Source organism: Erythrolamprus reginae, chromosome Z, assembly GCF_031021105.1.
Source record: "Erythrolamprus reginae isolate rEryReg1 chromosome Z, rEryReg1.hap1, whole genome shotgun sequence".
Lineage (NCBI taxonomy): Eukaryota > Metazoa > Chordata > Lepidosauria > Squamata > Dipsadidae > Erythrolamprus > Erythrolamprus reginae.
This window is the reverse complement of record NC_091963.1, coordinates 43,913,158-43,932,768: the sequence shown is the minus strand read 5'-3', so window position 1 is coordinate 43,932,768 and position 19,611 is coordinate 43,913,158. Positions and strand designations below refer to the sequence as shown.

At 36.9% G+C, this 19,611-nt stretch overlaps 1 protein-coding gene across 5 annotated transcripts in view; it reads left to right on the top strand.

Annotated features, from left to right (window-relative positions):
* Positions 1–19,133: 19,133 nt before the first annotated feature.
* The window catches only part of IGF2BP3 (insulin like growth factor 2 mRNA binding protein 3), a 90,794-nt gene continuing 90,316 nt past the window's right edge, over positions 19,134–19,611 (top strand). For 4 of the 5 annotated variants that reach the window (XM_070766994.1, XM_070766991.1, XM_070766985.1 and 1 more), the window contains exon 1: positions 19,167–19,248. The gene's annotated coding sequence lies outside the window, so the exon portion shown is untranslated. Of the gene's footprint in view, positions 19,249–19,611 lie in introns of all 5 variants that reach the window. The other variant, XM_070766988.1, reaches the window with a different exon arrangement.

The window sequence follows — 19,611 nt, the reverse complement described above, 5'->3', positions numbered from 1 at the left end:
CACATACATTCAATACAATTGCAACTAGCATTTGGCCTAATACCGGTAATCCTCTAGTAGGTCTTTTCAGATACTATCACGAGATATTATCATTTGAATGCTTTTAGGCTTCTGAAGGAGCTGATTGATGGGATTTTGGAACTGCTGAACAAAATCAGAGTTCTTGGAGCATGGGGGAAGTGTCAGAAGACTGAAAAGAGCCACCATGGTTCCAACTTTAAAGGGGTGGTGGTGGAACTAGGCAACTACAAACCAATCAGATAATTAATACCTCAGAAAATCCTAGAAAATATAATTAAGTAGTGGATTTGTGAATATCTAGAAATGAACAAGGCAATTAACAGAAGCCAGCAATAGATTGCGCCAAACAAACCTTATTGCTTTCTTTTGACTAAATTAATGACTCAAGGAAATTATATGGTTACTTGCAGCCTACTTCTTAAGATAGAACAATGTGGGACAGAAAGTATCAGTACAAAATGGATTTGCAGTTGGCTAACCAACCACACTCAGTGTTTAGGCCTCCACGAAAGTACATCTACATAGAGAAAAGCATGTAGTGAAGTACCTCAAGGTTGTTTTGGGTCCGGTTTTCTTCAACAATTTCATAAATGATATAGATGAGGGGATACAAGGGGAACTCAACAATTTTTCAGGCAACAGCAGGCGGATTGTTAACATTTTGGAACATAGATTCAAGATTCAGAAGGATGTTAGCAGACTTGAACAAAGGAACCATCCAATATGATACAGTTCAGTCGTGAGAAAAATAAAGTTCTGCATTTAGGCAGCAAAAACCCAACGTACAAGTTTAGAATAGGCAGTACATGGTTTAACAGTTGTAACTTTAAGGGATCTAGGAATCCTAGTGAATCACAACTTGGGTATGAGTCAGTAATGTGCTTCAGCTACCAAAAAAGCCAATGCGGTCCTAGGCTACATCAACATAGACTGCATCAACATGATCATATAAGGTAGTATCAATTCATGCTATTCAAAAAAGATGCTGAAATCCCAGAAAGAGTGCAGAGAAGACCAATAAAATATTAAGAAGTCTGGAGACTAAATAGTATGATGGCTAAGGAAACTAAATATGTCTAGCCTAATGAAGAAAAGGCTTAAAGGTGACATGATGGGTGTCTTCCAATGCTTGAGGGGCTGGCATAAAGAGGAGGAGCTTGAAGCACCTGAAGGCAGGACAAAAAGTAATAGGTGAAAGCTGATGAAACAGAGATCCAACCTGGAACAAATAGGAAATTTCTCAAAAGGGAGAGGAATTACCCAATAGAACAACTTATCTCTGGAGCTGTGGATGCTCCATCTCTGGAGGTTTTGAAGAGTGGACATCCCTTTGACTCATATGGAATACTGTATAAGGATTCCTGCCTTGGACAAGGGATTGGACTAGAAGTCCAAGGTACCTTCCAGACTTATGATTCTGTTTCTTTTCATTACAAAAGCAAGGCACTTCAGGAATAGGTTATTAGTTCTAAGGCTTAACATGTAGAATTTAAAAAGAAAAGTCACAGCAAATATTTGGCTTCCACCAAATGGAATGTACTGGTACCTCTGGTAACAGAGTACAATCAGGATGTCCCAGATTTTTTAAGCTATAAAAATTTACAACTGCACTTTTGGGATACCCTGTATATTATATTAAATTGATGACATACCGGTATTTCCAGTTTCAAGCAAGTCCATAATGGAAAATTATCCAGCCAAATTTGAGACAGCTTCCAATTATCCCATAGGAAGAAGAGCAGGCAAAGGTAGTTGTTGTTGTTGTTGTTGTTGTTATTATTATTATTATTATTATTATTATTATTATTATTATTAATTAGATTTGTATGCCGCCCCTCTCGGGAGACTTGGAACAGCTTACAACAACAATACATAGTACAAATCTAATACAGTAGTTAAAAAAAAACCAGTTTAAAAACCCTTATAATAAAAAACAGTCATGCATCCCAAACAAACCATACATAAAATGAAACGGCCCAGGGGAATCAATTTCCCCATGCCTGATGGCAGAGGTGGGTTTTTAGGAGTTTGCGAAAGGCAAGGAGGGTGGAGGCAGTTCTAATCTCTGGAGGGAGTTGGTTCCAGAGGGTCCGGGCCGCCACAGACAAGGCTCTTCCCCTGGGCCCCGCTAGATGACATTGTTTCGACCCGAAGAAGGCCAACTCTGTGGGACCTAATCGGTCGCTGGGATTTGTGTGGCAGAAGGCGGTCCCATAGATATTCTGGTCCGATGCCATGAAAGGCTTTAAAGATCATAACCAACACTTTGAATTGTGACCGGAAACTGATTGGCAACCAATGCAGACTGCGGAGTGTTGGTGTAACATGGGCATACCAAGGGAAGCCCATGATTGCTCTCGCAGCTGCATTCCTCACGATCTGAAGTTTCTGAACACTCTTCAAATGTAGCCCTATGTAGAGAGCATTACAGTAGTCGAACCTTGAGGTGATGAGGGCATGAGTGACTGTGAGCAGTGACTCCCGGTCCAGATAGGGCTGCAACTGGTGCACCAGGCGAATTTGGGCAAACGCCCCCCTCGCCACAGCTGAAAGATGGTTCTTTAATGTTAGCTGTGGATCGAGGAGTACACCCAAGTTGCGAACCCTCTCTGAGGGGGTCAGTAATCCCCCTCAAGGGTAATGGACAGACAGATGGAATTGTCCTTGGGAGGCAAAACCCACAGCCACTCCGTCTTATCAGGGTTGAGTTTGAGTCTGTTGACACCCATCCAGACCCTAACAGCCTCCAGGCACCGGCACATCACTTCCACTGCTTTGTTGACTAGACATGGGGTGGAGATGTACAACTGGGTATCATCAGGCAGTTATAACTGGCTATGGGAAGCAAACCCTAGGACCATGATGGAGAACCCATGGCACACATGCCTCAGGTGACACGCGGAGCCATATATGAAGGCAGCCATGCACGTTGCCCTATGTCAGCTCCAGTTAATTTTCAGTTTTCAGGGAAGGGAGGTTTTCCTCCTTCCCATGCTCCAGGAAAGCCTCCAGAGCCTGTGGATGACCAAAAAAACCAAGCTCAACAGGCCTATCAGAAGTTTCAATAAGTTTGCGTGCATGCATTGATGGGGAGCAATGTGAGGTTGTGTTCACATGCATGGGAGGGAGGAGCAATGTGAGGTTGCTTTTGACACCTGAGCACAAAAAGGGTTTTCCATCACTGCCCTAGGAAATTCAGTGACAGACAAGCAGACAAAATATGGATAAGGAAATTATCAGTTTTTATTAAGCAAATTTATTTTTGTCCATTTACTTAGCACACATTGCTTCCTAGCTCTAGGGTTGAAGCCAAGGCACGGTAGTAAACAGGTTAGTGAAAATGAGCAATCAGCAAGTGGTCACTTTATATACCCAATTAAATGCTGATATTGGTAACTACTATAGCTAATAAACCCTTGGAATACATTAGCTAAATAACTCATTAAGGCAATTAAACCTGTATTAATTTGATTCTATAAACTAGTTGGCGATAAAGCCTTTATTATATTTAACTATTTCTGAAATTTCCAAGGAGATGGGATATCAAATATTTCTGCAAAAGCTAAATACAATGGTACCTCTACTTAAGAACGCCTCTACTTAAGAACTTTTCTAGATAAGAACCAGGTGTTCAAGATTTTTTTGCCTCTACTTAAGCACCATTTTCTACTTAAGAACCCGAGCCCAGAAAAATTTCCCAGGAAATTTGAGAGCGGCACGAAGATCCGGCCAGTTTCCTGCCATTCCCCCTTTAATCCCAGCCATCTGGGCTGCCAGAGGAGCCTTTTGGCGGTGCTTAAGGAGGTTTTGGCAGTCCAGAGCGAACAAAGCATTTTCCTTTCTTTGGGCGTTTGAACAGGGAATAAACCTCTGCCAGCACCCAGAGAAAAGAATGCTCCCTTCGCTCTGGGCAGCGACTGTCCTCCTCCTTCTTCCCACCCAAGCGAAGGTCACCACAGCAAAGGAAAGCCGCCGGCTACAAAGTGAGTGAGCGAGAGGAGAGTGGAGCCCTGCAGCATGGGAAGGAAGAGGCAGGAGGTAACAGTAACAGCAGTCAGTGTATGGAGGAACCCTCATGCTGGGTGTATTGCATGCGCTCCTCCTTGCCTCCTCCCTCTTTTTTTTAAGCCTTAAAGTTTTGGATTTTTTTGATTCCCCTCACCTCACCTTCTTCCTTCGGCAGTGACTCTCCTCCTCCTCTTCCTCCTCTTCTTCCTCCTCTTCCTCACACCCAAATTCCGAGCTTCTATTTCTTTCCTAATGGGTTTGCACACATTATTTGCTTTTACATTGATTCACATTGCTTCTACTTAATAATGTTTCTACTTAAGAACCTGGTCACGGAACGAATTAAGTTCTTAAGTAGAGGTTCCACTGTATTAAAATATCATGTTCTCTTCACACACATACACACAAGGTAATTAAATACAGTTTCATCTTAACATAGCACTTAACTCAGAACATGTGGAAATTTTTGTGAGCTTGTTTGCTTCTTTAAAATAATATATTTCTTGTTTTTTTACTGCAACTAAAATACTTAGGGATGATTGCCTACATTAAAATGAGCATTCATTTACATTTACAACTAAACTTTAAAATTATATGGGCCCAAAACTAAAAACATACAAATATGAATTCATCAAAATGCTCGCTTAAATTTTCTGCACCTAAAGCCTACAGAAATAAAAATATGTTCTATAAATAATGTAAAGCCTAGAACAGGGGTGTCAAACTAAAGGACCACTGCTGCATCCCGCTTGTGGGGTCTTAGATGTGGCCTGCAGGGCTGCCCTGGAAACAGTGAAGGACCAATCTGTGATGTCTCTGCCAGTGAAAATGGAGCGCAGGAGGGCCAATCCTCCTAGACTCTGTTTTTGGCCCCGATGGCCTCCTGCTAGCAAAAATGGAGTCGCCCAAGCTCCACTTTTGCTGACAGAAGGCTGCAGCAGGCTGTCATGGCTGAAAACAAAGCTCGCTGGTAGAGCTCACTGTGTTTGTTGGCAGAACACATGAACCACTGCAGGTATTACCCAACATGAGTGACATCAAGCTACCCATACCCACCCTGGCAACACCTGCCCCCCCCAGGGTTAAACACCACCCTGATGCAGTCCTCAATGAAATCGAGTTTGACACTCCTGGTCAAGAGACTTTGGGTCTATGGCAAGGAAAGCAACTGGATGGTATTTCTATCTCATGCTGCCTGTTTTAAGAATTTGACACAACATGGTACTGAGCTTCATCTACACTTGTTAAGGTGCAGATAGATTTGTATGGTAAATCCCATTGCTAACCTGTTTCATTTCATGTTTTTACCATATTTTTGAAAATAATAATCTTCCCTAGTCTACCCCAGATACTTCCAAAAAGAAAATATTCATCATAATCAGTACTATTTATTTTTTCCATATTGATCCTCCTTTAATAATCATAGCTTTATTACACCCCTTTTCACTTTCCCTGTTTTTATTTTCCATTATAATTCACATTATAATAATCTTATAGTTCAAATAATCAATAAATTCAAATTTATATCTAAAAATCCATTGATAGTTATAAATTTATCATTATCTAAGTCTTTGTTCACCTGCTCCTTCTCCTTTCAACTCTTATTTTCTTATTTAAATTTACCGAATAACTGCTACATTTTCATAATACAATTTTAATATTACAAATAGAGGCTACTTCACATTTCAAGTAATAGTTCAATTAATAATTAAATGTCTATTTAGCAATCTTATAAATTTGTAGTTTTATCATTGTCCAAATCTTCTTCCATCTGCTCCTTCTTATTTCAGTTCTTCTTTTACTTTCTTGCTTTTATTTTTTATTGTTATTTTAAAATGTTTAGTCCCCTTTCTCAATTCAGTTTCTGAGAGGCAAATGAAATCTGTAATATCCACATGTTTCTGCAGTTCTGTAAAATAATTCTTGTAGAGCAATGTAAGTTCTCCTCTTCAAAGTGTTGCAGCCTCCAGATGGAAATAATTTAAAAAGTTCACAATCACAATCAGCATAGATAAGATGTTCCAAGAGCCAAGGTTAAAAAACAGATTATGTGTCCAACAAATCTTCTCCTGTCATTATTCTTCCAACCAGAAGGTGGCAACTTTGTTATTGCCACAAAAAATAGGTTAAACTTATTTATATAATAAAAACTTAATTTTCTCAGCTGATTAAAACCAATTTGCTAAAATTCATGAAAATAGTTCAATAATTAGATAAACAAATTTTAAAATCCTCAATTTATTATCCTTTCATAGGCTTTCCACTACTGTATTCAATTGCCAATTAGCCGCTTCCTCTCCATTTTCCCCCTAAGCTTTTGTTCCCGTTTAAAAATCAAGAAAATCAATCCAAGCTCCGACCAGCACCATTCTTAACTTAGCTCCTCTTATTCCAGCACATTTCTTATTTCCTCTTTTCAGGTGACTTCCAGGTTACTTTTAAATCTTTTCGTTGCAGTGTCGGCTCGGCTTCATCGGCTTAGGCACAGCAGACAAGCCAATTTCACACTGCCACCAGTGCAAGACAAGCCGGTTCACCTGGTGGGGTATGCCAACCCCAAACCAGACCCCCTGCAGCATCCCCACCAACCTCTCCCCTTCAGGGAGGATCCGGTCTGGTTCCATCAGAACCAGAACCCCCCAGGTGGTGGGGATTCAGAGTTTCCCCATCGGTGAAGGGGAACTCCGTGCTGCTGGTGCCATTGACCCCGCCCCTCGTGTTAGTAAAATTGATCTTTGTCTTACTTCACAATTTGTTTCCTCCCCCCAACTTTCTTCTGCTAAAATCATACAATTCTCAGTTCCTAGTGATTCAATGTTTCCTAGTGATTCAGCATGTCAATTGTCTTACTAGAGGCAAGAATACTTTAGACCATTGCTATTCAACATTAAAAGATGCTTATCGATCTTTACCATGAGCAGCTGTGGGTCACTCTGCATGATTCACCTTGTACCTGATTAAAGGCAAAGATGTAAAGCCATAAAAAAACTCCAACAATTAATCAGTTGAGGACTTGGACTGAGGAAGCAAAGCTAAAGCTACAGGCTTGTCTTGATTGCACTGATTGGAATGTGTTGCAGACTTGGATGAACTCACAAATCTCGTAAAATCATATATCAGTTTTTGTGAAGATCTGTGTGCCAACCAGAAACAGTAACAATAAACGGTTGCAGCTAAACTTAAGCAGCTATGTCGTACCAAAGACGAAATCTACAGAAAAGGTGATAGGATGATGTACAATCATGACAGGTAACACAAGGGAGATTAGAGCAGCAAAAAGAAGCTACTCTGAAAAGTCAAGGAATCAGTTCTCAACAAATGAACCAGCAAACATGTTGAAAACATGGGTTACAGCAAACCTCCATCCTATGCTGAAGGAAATCAACAACTGGCAGATGACCTGAATGTGTTTTACTGCAGGTTTGAAAGAAAACTACTGCCGCCCATCTCCACAATCCTCATCTCAGACACACCAGCATCAGCCAAACCTCCCAGAATCTACCCCATCCCATTGGGCCCACTACTTCAGATGATTACAGAGAAGGAAGTGCAAGATCTATTTCACAGACAAAAGCCAGGGAAAGCATCAAGTCCATACAAGATAACTCCTTCTTGCTTAAAAGCTTGTGCTGACCAACTGGCCCCCATCTTCACCTGCATCTTTACTAAATCAGTAGAGATATACTATGTTCCTTCTTGTTTCCAATGCTTTACGACTATCCCAGTGCCTAAGAAACCCTTCATCAAGAAGCCTTCGGAGAGGGGTGGCATACAAATCTGATAAATTATTATTATTATTATTATTATTATTATTATTAACTGAATGACTTCAGACTGGTAGCTATAACATCTGTAGTTATGATGACCTTTGAAAGGCTAATGCTGGACCATCTGAAAAACATCACAAATCTGCTGTTAGGCCCCATGCAATTTGCCTGCTCAGCAAATAGATCGACAGGTGATGCTGTTAATGTGACTCTGCACTACATCCTACAACATCTTGCATCTCCAAAGACCTATGCAAAGGTCCTCTTTGTGGAGGACTTTCAGCGCAGCATTCAATACCATCATTCCAGATATTCTTCTTACTAAGCTAAATCAACTTGCTGTACCTGACCACAGAGTGGCTATGGGTTTTGCCTCCCAAGGACAATCCCATCTGTCCATCCATTACCCTGGGGGGGGAATCATTGACCCCCTCGGAGAGGGTTCGCAGCTTGGGCGTCCTCCTCGATCCACAGCTCACATTAGAGAACCATCTTTCAGCTGTGGCGAGGGGGGCATTTGCCCAGATTCGCCTGGTGCACCAGTTGCAGCCCTATCTGGACCGGGACTCATTGCTCACAGTCACTTATGCCCTCATCACCTCGAGGTTCGACTACTGTAATGCTCTCTACATGGGGCTACCTTTGAAAAGTGTTAGGAAACTTCAGATCGTGCAGAATGCAGCTGCGAGAGTGGTCATGGGCTTACCTAGGTATGCCCATGTTTCACCATCACTGCGCAGTCTGCATTGGCTGCTGATCAATTTCCGGTCACAATTCAAAGTGTTGGTTATGACCTTTAAAGCCCTTCATGGCACTGGACCAGAATATCTCCGAGACCGCCTTCTGCCGCACAAATCCCAGCGACCGATTAGGTCCCACAGAGTGGGCCTTCTCCGGGTCCCGTCAACTAAACAATGTCGGTTGGCAGGCCCCAGGGGAAGAGCCTTCTCTGTGGCGGCCCCGACCTTCTGGAACCAACTCCCCCCAGAGATTAGAACTGCCCCTACTCTCCCTGCCTTCCGTAAACTCCTTAAAACCCACCTTTGTCGTCAGGCATGGGGGAACTGAAACACCTCCCCCGGGCATGTACAATTCATGTATGGTATGTTTGCGTGTGTGTTTGTTAGCAAAATGGGGTTCTTTTTAAATATTTTAAATTATATTTGGATTTGTTATGAATTGTTGTGTTGTGCTGTGAGCCGCCCCGAGTCTGCGGAGAGGGGTGGCATACAAATCTAAATAATAAATAAATAAATAAATAAATAAATAAATGGATTAGAAGCTTCCTAACAGACAAGAAGCAGCAGGTGAAGCTAGGCAAAATCACATCAGATATCTATACAATTAGCACAGAAGAGTGCCCCCCATCCCGGCTGTGTGCTCGCTTCACTTCTCTATATACTGTATATCAATGACTCCATCTCAGAAAGATCTCTCTATTAAACTACTGAAGTTTACAGATAATACAACAGTGATTGGTCTCATTCCAGATAGCGATGAATCTGTTGGGAGGTTGAGCAACTAACTTTGTGATGCAACCAGAACAATCTCCGGAACCTCTGGAACCACCTGCTACCGCATGAATCCCAGCGACCGATAAGATCCCACAAAGTTGGCCTTCTCCGGGTCCCGTCGACTAAACAATGTCGTTTGGTGGGCCCCAGGGGAAGAGCCTTTTCTGTGGCGGCCCCGGCCCTTTGGAATCAACTCCCCCTGGAGATTAGAACTGCCCACCCTCCTTGTCTTTCGTAAACTATTCAAGACCCACCTATACCGCCAGGCATGGGGAAGCTGAGACACCTTTCCACCAGGCTCTTTATATTTTATGTTTGGTAGGTATATGTTGTTTGGTTTTTAAATATGATAGGGTTTTATATGCTTCTTTTTTAATATTAGATTTGTTTCGCTATAATATTGTTTTTTTATTATTGTTGTGAACCGCCCCGAGTCTTCGGAGAAGGGCAGCATACAAATCTAATAAATTATTATTATTATAAATTAATCTTGAACTAAATACACTCAAAACTCTAGAAATGGTGTAGATTTTAGGAAAATGTTCTATATTACCACCTCTTATGATGCTAGACAACACAGTAACAACAGTAGAGTCCTTCAAGTGTCTAGGTTCTATCATATCTCAAGACTTAAAATGGACACCTAACATCAAAAACTTTATCAAAAAAGTACAACGAATGTTCTTTCTTTCAACTCAGAAAGCTCAAACTGTCCAAAGAACTGCTGATTCAGTTCTACAGAGGAATTATTGAGTCTGTCATCTGCACCTCTATAACTGTCTGTTTGGCTCTGCAACCAAACAAGACAGACACAGACTTCAATTGATAATTATAACTGCAGAAAAAATAATTGCTACCAGCCTGCCTTCCTCTGAGAGTCTGTATTCTGCACAAGTCAAAAAGAGGACTAGAAAATATTTACGGACCCCTTACATCCTGGACACAAACTGTTTCAACTTTTACTCTCAAAATGATGCTATCGGACTCTGAACACCAGAACAACTAGACATAATGACAGTTTCCCCCCGTATGCCGTTGCTCTGCTAAACAACTAATTTACACAACTCTATCAAATTATTTTCTAAGACTCTATTGCTTATTATTATTCTCATCCTTCATAGTACCTTTCTCTTGCTATAACCTTGCTATAACTATAACCATGTTGCTTATATCTTCACAATTTATATTGTTTCCTAGTATGATTCTTGAATATATTTTATTTTTTTCTTTATGTACACTGAAAGCATATGCACCAGACCAATTCCTTGTGTGTCCAATCACACTTGGCCAATAAAGAATTGAATTCTATTCTATTCTCAAAATAACTAATTTTGAAAACATACAATGCAAAAGTAATTACAAATACCACCAACTATTGAATGTGGAAGATAAATATTGAATTGTCTTCTGATGTGAACATTTTTTTCAGAGTGAAGTCTGCAAAAATAGACATTTCCTAAAGCTACAGTAACAACCAAGTTTCTACATACGATTTGAATTTGAAATTTCAGTTCTCATTTACAGTAATAGTTAAAATGTTCAGACAAAAGTTGCATCAATGTTATTTACTTATTCTGTAGTCTGGAATTCTTGACTACATACTTCTATTAAGTATAAATTGTTATCAGTCCCACTGGAGTGGACTTATTTTTTTTTGCCACATTTAGTCAGATTATTTAGCTCTCAGAAGAATTTCACAGAATTTAAGTCTTCAAATGAACAGTGCAATTCATTGGGAAGCAGATAAAGTGCACCAAATGTCATTCTTTATGTTTTCTTTGTATTCAAAGATATTAAATTGATATGACTATGAATGTAATACCAGCATACAATCTTGAAAATTACTTTTTGTCTGGAAACTTTCAAGTAATTTGTCTCTCTAAAGCCAAATTTCCAACCGCCTTTAGATTACCTGTACAATTAAAACATGGAACCTATTTTATAGGCTTATCAATGTCATTAAATATGCTGAATTTTAACATTAAATGTAGTTTTAATTCAGTTTCCACTGAAGGGTGAACAATCTAAATCTTTAATGGAAGAACTGCAGTTTTACAGATAATAAAAGACATTGTGGTTACTTATCACCAACTTGTATCACAGAGAAAGCCACAGCTGTTTCATGCAGCATCTAATTTCAAAACATGCTACCCTTTAAGCATATTAAATTTTCTAAAATACAGGAGAGCCAATCAACTCTTGAGTGTGCACAATGGACTTTAGTCTGATTTTAGTCTTGCCAATATACAATCTGCATGATTTTGCTAAAGAGTAGGAAGAGAAGAAGTAATCTGTTTCAAAGAACTATCCAGGTAGTCCCCAATGTATGGTGACACTTGTGCTCAAAATGTGTGTTATTAAGTGAGTTGTAAAATTAATTTTGGCCCATTTTATGACTTTCTTTGCCACAATTCTTAAGTGAATCACTGCAATTGTTAAATGAACGACATAGGTCATAAAAGCTGGTCACGTGTTCTTGGTATATTGCAGTTGTAATAAATATGAGTCAGTTATCAAGCATCTGAATTTTGATCACGTGACCACAGAGATGCTACAATGGTCTTAAGTGTGAAAAATGTTCATAAATCATTTTTTTCAGTGAGGTTGTCACTTTGAATGGTCACTAAATGAACAGTTGCAAATCAAGGACTATTTAATGAGGCAGAAGATTTTAAATATTATTAGGCATTCCCTTTGGAAAAAACAGCTTCATATTTCAATACTGATAAATTGAGGAATAGAAATGCAGATTTTTAAAATTACCTGTAATCAATACATTAAACCAGCATTTGCTATTATCTCTGATGAAACTGTTGGAAAAAAACTCTGGCTATTTGATAATTGAGCAAGTTTAAGATTTTAATTAATTCTTATTTTTGTTAGCTATTTTATTCATTTTTTATTTTTTACATGTTTTATTTGTAGGGTTTTCAGGAGAGTTTTAAATTTGTTCTGCATTAAACTATTCCCACTCATGATTGCAGTTATGTTACTAACACTAACATATGAGAAATGCCTCAAATGTCTTTGTCCCACTACCACAATGCTGATCTGCAACAGATATTGGTTGTAGTTTAATTCTTTCAATTTATATAGCTGTCCTTCTTACTGTCATCTCTAGGCAGCCAACAGTTAAAAACAAAATGTAACAAAAAAAAGGACCACAAAATTGGCAGCTGAGATAAAACCAAAACCAACCACTAACAAAACCATATTCCATACATTGCAACCCCAGTTGCCTGGTTTCATAGTCAAGTCTACAAAAGACTAAGTATTTTTGAGATCAATGCAGTCTCCCAGGATATGATATTCTAAGCTAAGGAGCATAGTTCCCTCTAAGCTGAGCAGTGAGCAATCGCTCACTTAAAAATCATCATCAACTCAGAGTTTTCCAAACCTGCCCAGAAGCCGAGAGGGAAAGAGTGAGAGGGAAGGAGAGAGAGAGGAAGAGAGGAAGAGAGAGAAACAGATAGAAAAAAGAGAGGAAGGAAAAGAGAAAGAAAAAGAATGGGAGTAAGGAAGAGAGAAAGAAAATCAAAATCTAGTTTGAAACTAGCTCAACTATTTAAGTGGCATTTTGATATTGATAGAGTTGCCCTATTATGAGCTCACTGTTATAGACACACAGTACAGTATTTTATTTTGACATTCTCTGAGGCAAAACAGGGTGGGTTTTTAATTTATTTGTTTGTCTGTCTGTCTATCTATCTATCTATCTATCTATCTATCTATCTATCTATCTATCTATCATCTATCTATCTATCTATCTATCTATCTATCTATCTATCTATCTATCTATCTATCTATCTATCTATTTATTATTTCTGTGCTGCCCAGTCCCAAAGGAACTGCCGCTCAGACACTATACTTTTCCGCCCCCCCCCCCCCAAAAAAAAAAAATTAGAAGGAACACTGCTAAGGAGTAAGCACTGCAATAGAAAAGGCTTCACTCCTTCCCCAGTTTAACAACAATTTTAAATTCCTGGAATCACCTGGAAAATATCTTTTTGCTGATTTTGGACTGGAAATTAGTAAAACAGTAATTATAGTTTATTAATGTTCTAATTTAAACCTTCTTTAATGAAAACAGAAAATATACAGCAAAGTGGCAATATGATCATAGAAAGATCCAGTGCACCTGTGTGTAACTATACAATTCTGGAAGAACGCACAATCAGACAACACTTTTATATTCTGTTTTAATTTTTCCTAAACAGCTACATGTGGTATCTGTTTATGAATTATATCTTTCTATATCTTATTGTAGAAACTAACCTAACTTAAATTGTTGCAAATATTTATATGTTATTATTTTACTAGAATTCCAGATAGCTTGAAATAGGAACAAAAAAGAAAGTTTATTTAAATTCCGTTACATGAAACTACTTCTTCAGAGTGTTTAAGTCATAAGTTGTGAAGCATCAGCCTTTGATGATGCTGCACACATTCTTGTCAATTGAAAATTGTATGAATCTCCAGAAAGGGTCACATATTTAGAACCTTATTTAAAAATAAAAAAAATTGAGGCATTTGGAAGAAATAATCTTACTTATTGTAAGCAACAAACCTGCACTTCACCATTAAAATTGCATTCTTCATTTCAAAGGTTATCTCCAAGAGGACAGAATACCCTGTTTAGGCTGAAGTTAACTGTAGAAGTGATAATCTATTATTAAGTTTTCTTCTCTTTATACTTTTGTATCAGTTTTATATATTTGATACAATCGACTTAATAAAATCCGCTTCTACTACTTTATGTTATACTATCTTTTATTTTCACTTTATCTTACCTATTGTCTTTTATTGTATTTTATCTCGCCATAGTTATTTTATGTCACTCAACTGTATCTCATCTCATTTTATTGTATTTCACTGTGGTTGATACTCATATGTTTGGTCAATTGATTAATCAATGAAGTATATTGCATCGTAACTTGTTAATGGAGATATTTCTTTGCTTTTCTAATATAAACATCATAGTTTATATTGGTTAACATAGTTTCATCTATGAACTCCGCAAGGGTTAGTACTGCTTTAAAATCTGGACAATGTATTTTACTTGTTCAGCAATAAATTTTCAGTAGAACTAGAACTTCTTACAGATGGAGACAGCATGGAAGCATTCTCTCCATTCCAAAATTATATCTTTGTTTCCTTGTGTAATTCAATTGTTCAAAGTTTTAAGATTGATATTTTGAATTATAAGTGGGGAAATCAATATATGCTTACAGCAGCATAAACAAAACACTTTCATTTAGTGAAAACAAACAATATTGTTTAAGATTAAAATTAATAAAGCAGTTGCCCCCAAAGAAAGTTGAATATTTGTTCCCCTATATATCTATGTCTAGGTTCATTCTACTACTAAACCAATGGAATTTAAATGGCCTCAACAGGTTGATGACTTTTAAAGCCTCAGACTGTATGTAAGAAGAAAATGAAGGCAATGTGAATGATTTTTAACCATTTTTTAGTTTAAGCATTCATACAAAATGTACAAATTGAAGAGTTCAATTCCTCCTTGCTTATTCATACTAAGGAAACACTTAAAACTTTTTCTAGTATTTAACAGAAAAAACTTTTTTTAGTATTTCACTGAAAATTTCAAAAGTAGAAGTTATGGCAACAGAAACATTTCATTGCTTATCCAAATAGCTTCTTCAATCTGAAGAAGCTATTTTAGTCTGAAGAAGCGACTTGAAGAAGTCTGAAGAAGTAGTTCTTAAGTCTGAAGAAGCAACTTGAAGGAGCTTCAATCTGGAGAAGCGACTTGAAGGAGCTTCAGTCTGAAGAAGCGACTTGAGGGAGCAGTGAAATGTTTCAAAGAAAAGAAGTCCGATTGGCATGACATACCTTCCAGACAATTCTACGTGGAAAAATTGATCATCTTTATTCCCTCAAGTATTGTCAAGGAAAAAAGTAATTACCCACACGAGATAACTACTAGGTATAATATAAAGAAAGAAGTTTTGAGTTCCAGTTTAAAAAACTGTTTTGTTAGCATAAGGGAATAGGATTTTTATATTAACTAAACTGCCTATTTAAAGGAATCAGGTTTTCTAATATATTATTCATGTGTATAACAATCTATTCTGTTCATTAAATTAGATTTGGTTAAAAACTTGATATTGATATCCCTTAAACAGCATTTTAACAAAAGAGGAAAGTTGAGTTTTTTCCTGATAAATTGCAATATTATAAATCTTCTGAAACAAAATAGCATTTCCTGTGGCCCCTTTATGATACTATTTTACATTCTGAGAAACCACTATCCAAGCCTGAAAAATATTGAAACAAGAGAATATAACTGTTTAGCTAAATCAAAAATTTATTCACTATATCCCAAGTAAACAATCTATATACAAATTTAGTTTCATAATTAATAAAATATATTCCTACTGATACAAAAATAACATTTATATAGAAAAATAGAGATAGGGAGGAAGGGAATTCAGAATTTTAGAATTTAAAAATTTTCATTCAAGTGAGACAAAGTGCTAGAAAATGTTAGCCAAGCATGTACACTAGGAAATTTTAGAGTGCAAAACCTATCATCTGAAATGTGGACAAGTATTGCATTCAGGAAATTCTAGTTACAAGGGTTCATCCATCTATCAACAAACATGTAAACAAATGTAAGATACTACAACTTCATAATCCAAGTTGTTGTTAATACTTATATTGCTGGGGTCACAATGAACAAATGTATTGCAATCTTTCTGCTTTTTAATTATTTTTTTCTGGCTAAATTCATCTCATTTGCAACTTAAAACATGAGAATAAATTAAAAAGAAACCTAAATTAAACGAATTTTTAAGAGGGGTGTGTTTGAAACTAAATAAAATTAATAGCTTGTATTCTATTTGCTAATTCTGTTTCAAATATACATGAACTATAACTTATTTTATACACTGTGAAATTTAAACTTCAGGTGGTAACAAAGACAGAATTCAATTGAAACGCATTTATTATGCTTTTTCATTAAAGTACATAGAATATTGTTGCATATAAAACTATTCCTTGAATACAAACTACATGACCAAAAGCCCTAATTGCATCCACATTTTGAACTCCAGAAAAGTGGTTATTCTAAAAGCAAGAGAAAACCCACATTCTGATTCACAATGGTTGAATTTGTTTCTTAAATAAACCTTCATAAGACTGTATCAATAGCCTTACTTTTCCATGCAATAGATTGGGAAAACTTAACTGTTCTCAAATCCATGCAAGTAACTATCAGGGACTGATCCACTTTCTGTCTTAAAATTGTGATTGTAACTGTGCAGGTATATATTCTACTGAATCCAGTGGATTTTGGTTCTAACTAAATATGGTTAGAAGTTCAGTATTTTGCAACTAATATAACAAATTATGCAGCAATAAATTCTTGTATCTCAATTTATCTGACTCCTTTTATTAAATAATGCAACAGTATCTTAAAATGTCAGCTATCTAGTATCACTAACATTTTGTTATTGTCTTGACCCAATTGAATAAGAACATTTTAAAAAAGCATTAAAATATCATATGATGTATTCTTAAAATATTTTCTGAAAGTTGTCACTTACCCACCAAGTCAAAAAATATTTCTAACAACTTAATTCCAGTCAGCTATTAAGCATTCACATTGTGAAGTTCTGATCTTCTTTTGACAGCACATTTAATTGAACAGGGGATACTTTTATGCAAATCTTCACAAGGTTCTTCCACATAACTACAATCCTAAAAATATTTAAAATTCATCAAAGGCAATGATATTTATTCATTATATATGAAATGGCAAAGGAACCTGGTTCTTAAGGATAGAGGGGAACGGATTTGCTTCAATAGGATTATCAGTTAAATATCTTCCTCATTTGAAAACCAAATAATTCACATACAATTCACACTGTCTTTATTCAAGTACAAAACAAAGTTATGTTTAATTTGCAAACATATTGTCTGCACCAGCCAAAGTTAATTTATAAATTTCCATTAAAACTCCAAATTTCAACAGATAATCTAAATGAAATGTTAGTGAGGCATGTAAACCCTATCTCAATTTTATCTGAGTTTTAAAATATTTATAAATGATTTCATAATAATCTTATTCATTACAAATAACATTCACAAGTAATGCTTTCGTTTCTTCTGCAGCTTTATAACCTGAATTTGTTTTTATTGAGATCACTTGTTTCCAATATTTCGTTATATGCAAACCTAAAGATCAAAACCCAAATTAATTATACACAATTTTATTTTACCATTTGGTTTCCAACTAAGTAAAACAGAGGTATCACAAAAAATCCCATGGATATTAATCTATTAAATAATCTTCTGTGTAAGTACAAATTCTTCTTGGGTGGACAGAATATTAGTTTGTTAATTATGATTTTAATTCCCATTTTTAAAAGTAGATTAATATTTCAGTGTAATTTTTAAAAAATATATTTAATATATTTAATATATTTATTAATATATTAAATATATATATTTAAAATATATTTAATAACATATATTTTACTGGGTTTTTTTGTTTACTCTTCCCAAAATAAGCTTCCTTTACATATCTCAATATAAAAAGTAGATAAATATTCATAATGCAAGTGAATATGTTAAGTCTAGAGAATAGATTATATATTTAGCTAATTGATCCAATATTAACATGAAGAATTGCCCAGTTTGTCTATTTTTTCTCCCTTCTGGCACATTTTCTACATAACTCTATGGGGGCAGCAAAAACTTAACATAGGTGAAATAAAGATGCAATGGGAGTTTTAGCTTCTTTCTTTGTAAAAGGTACAGAAACTTGGTAAAGAGATAGCAGTACTGTACCTTCTTAAATCTATCACTAAATAAGCAGCAGTAAATGGTCATTTACACCATTTTTCTGAAGATTAAAAATGCTTTTATATCCCACTTTCTCAATTTAAATAAAATTTCCAGAAGTTAGCAATGTAAATTATTTATAGTCTTCAATTGTCTGTGAAAATCGAATGTGTTTTGCTGAAATATTTCTGAATCTTTAGTGATCTCATTCTTTTCCCCATCATTTAACGTTTTTTTGAAGATTTTGTTATGAACTTTTAAAACTGTGCCACATTTTTATTCAGAGTTCTAAACTAATGCACCAAATTCAAGACTCATGAAACATTTATGTTCTTTGTTTACATGGTATTATTGATTACAAACACATTAATAAGCAATTCGTCTGATGTTTGGGACCCAAGTATGATTTGTATAATACTGATTTATATAAATCATACTGAGTGATAGAGGACATTCCTTAATTAAACCTCTTTTAGGGAGGTGCAGGCTCAATTCTACTTAGTATTAAAGTCCTGCTCTAAGAAAACTACTTTCTCGTTGTCTTCCTGCTCGAGAAAGACACAACTATAGGCTCGTGAAACACTGCAATCAACCCTTCAGCCCCGACAGAACCTCTCCTCCGTCAGCCATCGAAAAGTGCGAAAACGACATTGCAGGAAACCAATAGGTTACAAACTTTTCCATCTTTCTTCCATCAAGTCGTTCGTTCCTTTACCCGCTTTACTTAAAAGGAGGAATATTTTTTTGCCTTTATTAGCATAAATGGGGTAAGCATCTAAACTACCCTACAAACCATCACCATGGGAAACAAAAGAAGTCTCAAGTATACAAAAGCGCGACCGCGCGAGGCGAGACAAGCGAGTTTCGCGCCACAGCCAGAAGTGCACCGAAGACTGCCCCCAAAGTCCGTGAATGGAGAGAAGCGGGAGCCAATCAGAGAGCTGCTGTCGCCAGCGCTACTGTGATTGAGCACTGCAATAGGTAGACGTGTGGACCAATAGGGCGCGTTCCTGTTACACATAAGCAAGAATCAGATCCTGGAGCTAACGTGCGGCTTACTACGATTACTACGGCCGTTTCCCTGCAGTTCGCGTTGGCTGGAGAATTGCAACCGCGTGTTACGTGACGAGGTTGGCTGAGACCTTTCCCACCCCTTCATTTCCTTTTCTGGGGTGGGGGGTGTACTTCAGTATCAGTTAATGCTCAAAGTAGAAAGTAAATCAATAAAACGGGAGGAGGAAAGAATATCTTATTTTTAATAAGATGTCTTTTTTCAACCTTGACAAATTGGATGAGCGCAAAGCCATACGTACTTGTGGTTTGAGTTCAAGGCTTTCCTTGTAGTAAGCTACATGTAACTCAGCGCCCCTTATTTTAAAATAGACTCGTTTAGGATTATGCTTTGTGATATCAACACCGGATAAAGAACGGATGTTCATATATGAATCAGCAGCGGATACTTTTGAGCCGATTAAATGTATCCATGACATGCT